Source organism: Penaeus vannamei, chromosome 28 (assembly GCF_042767895.1).
Source record: "Penaeus vannamei isolate JL-2024 chromosome 28, ASM4276789v1, whole genome shotgun sequence".
NCBI lineage: Eukaryota > Metazoa > Arthropoda > Malacostraca > Decapoda > Penaeidae > Penaeus > Penaeus vannamei.
In genome coordinates, this window is record NC_091576.1 from 33,616,134 (window position 1) to 33,618,633 (window position 2,500).

The window sequence follows — 2,500 nt, forward strand, 5'->3', positions numbered from 1 at the left end:
TCATGACTGTTCTTATTATTATCATTATTATCATTATGATCGTTAGCGTTGCTCAACTTTATTATCAATATTATTATTCTCTATAACCACTGGTAGTTTTGTTATTACCATGGCTATCATGATGGCTAATATTATCGGCGATATCTTTGCCATTAATGAACCTCTAACACCCAAGCGACGATGACGACCTTCGCCAAACCAAAATCCCCAAAAAAATGTGAAAAAAGAGAAACAAAAAGTGTGCAATCGCTAGCATTGTCTGCCGAGATATTGCGAGTGTTCAAAGAATTTGCGCACCGAAACGAAGACAACGCGAACGCATTCGGACTCGCCCCTTAGGCAAGGTCATTACCTGGATGACAAGTGGAATTTTGCTCCTAATTATTGCCCTTGTGTGGTGTCATTGGAATATATAAAAAAATGTAGAGACATGCTTTAGCAGTGGTAGCTACATTAAATATAAAAGGAAAAGATTTAATTAGCAACGCAGCAGTATATTAAGTGCCAAAAAAAGACGTTCCGCCCAAGTGAGCACCACCAGTACAATTACTGTGTCCGAACGCACTGCGTGGTTGTTTGCTTTGAGCGAAAATTTAGTCTAATTCTGCGGAAATCACTGTTTTAGAAACTTAGATCAAGATTAAATGAACAACCCCTTTAATGCAGAATCTATACAGACAAAAAATACTATCAGTAACCCCGACTTAGGCTACAGTACATTCCTTTCGCCGATGTTTCGGACCCGGCATCGGCGACACGCGATCTCAGCCTCTCACGAACGTAAACATCTTTCGCCCAAATGGAGACACACATAACAGACATTTCCTCTACGCCAAATGGGAAATTCACCGATTCAAAATAGAGTTGTATGTAAGAGAAAAGACATTTTTCGCCCGAATAGCAAGCACATCGCGAGGTCAGTACTCAGGTAAGTGCGCCAAAATACTGTTGCCAGCTATGTAGTCGCCTTCGTCTGTGTGTATGTATGCGCGGATGTCTCGCTTTACATAAATGCCTACGTATGTATGATGTGTAATAATATGTGTTCAATATACGTACGGGTGAATGCGTGTGTAAAATACGTATGCGTTTATTTCCATTTTAATATATTTATGTAGATCTAAATACATGTGTGTATGTCTGGATATGTAAGTTATTGCGTGTTTACAGAGGATCCGAGGCGCTCGTGTAAATAATTCATCGAAGGCATATGACAGGCTTTATTAACAAAATAAGCTACTGAGGATTCCTTCCCGAGAAACAGGAGCCGCTGTTGCAAAACCGCATCACATCTCTATCACTGTTGCCAATAAGAACCGCTTTCAAAACCCTTCAATTCCTGATAGATCTACAAGTAACGATGTGCAAGTTTATTCTTCAATAGCCTATTGGCGGCCGACGGAAACCACACCGGTTATTAAAACCACCGAACTGTGTGTTCCAGCGATATCTATGCACGTGGCTGTCTGTCTATCCCTTTATTTTTCCCTCTCTGTCTCTCTGTCTTATACTAACTTTCTAACTACGCGCACGCACGCATGCACGCACTCACACACACACACACACACACACACACACACACACACACACACACACACACACACACACACACACACACACACACACACACACACATATATATATATATATATATATATATATATATATATATATTATATATAAATATATAAATATATATATATAACATAAACACACATTTATATACATATATATACATATATATACATATATATACATATATATATACACATATATGTAAATACATATATATATATATATATATATATATATATATATATATATATATATATATATATACATGCATGACACGAACACGCACATACATCCATTTATACATACATACATACATATATATATATATATATATATATATATATATATATATATATGTATGTATATATATATATATATGTATATGTATATATATGTATATATATGTATATATGTATATATACATATATACATACACGTGCACGCACACACACACATATATGAACACGTGTGTGTGTGTGAAAGTATATGTGAATGTATGTATACATATACGTATTTATGAGTGTGTGTGTCTGTTTGTATGTATATGTATATACATACATACACACACACACACACACACACACACACACACACACACACACACACACACATATATATATATATATATATATATATATATATATATATATACATACACACACACACACACACACACACACACACACACACACATACACACACACACACACATATATATATATATATATATATATATATATATATATATATATATACATATATATATATATATGTATATATATACATATACATATGTTTTATAAACATACATATATACATATGTATTTATATATTCATACACACACATGTAGACAGATTCCCTCGGAGAAGATACACATACTGACAAACAAAGTGGCTGCCGAAATAACTGTTAAGAAAGACAATA

General features: G+C 34.3%; 1 protein-coding gene across 1 annotated transcript in view; it reads right to left on the reverse strand.

The window, feature by feature from the left end:
- Nucleotides 1-2,500, reverse strand: part of LOC113800182 (uncharacterized) — a 302,541-nt gene that overhangs the window by 296,727 nt on the left and 3,314 nt on the right. The gene's annotated exons all lie outside the window — the stretch shown is intronic.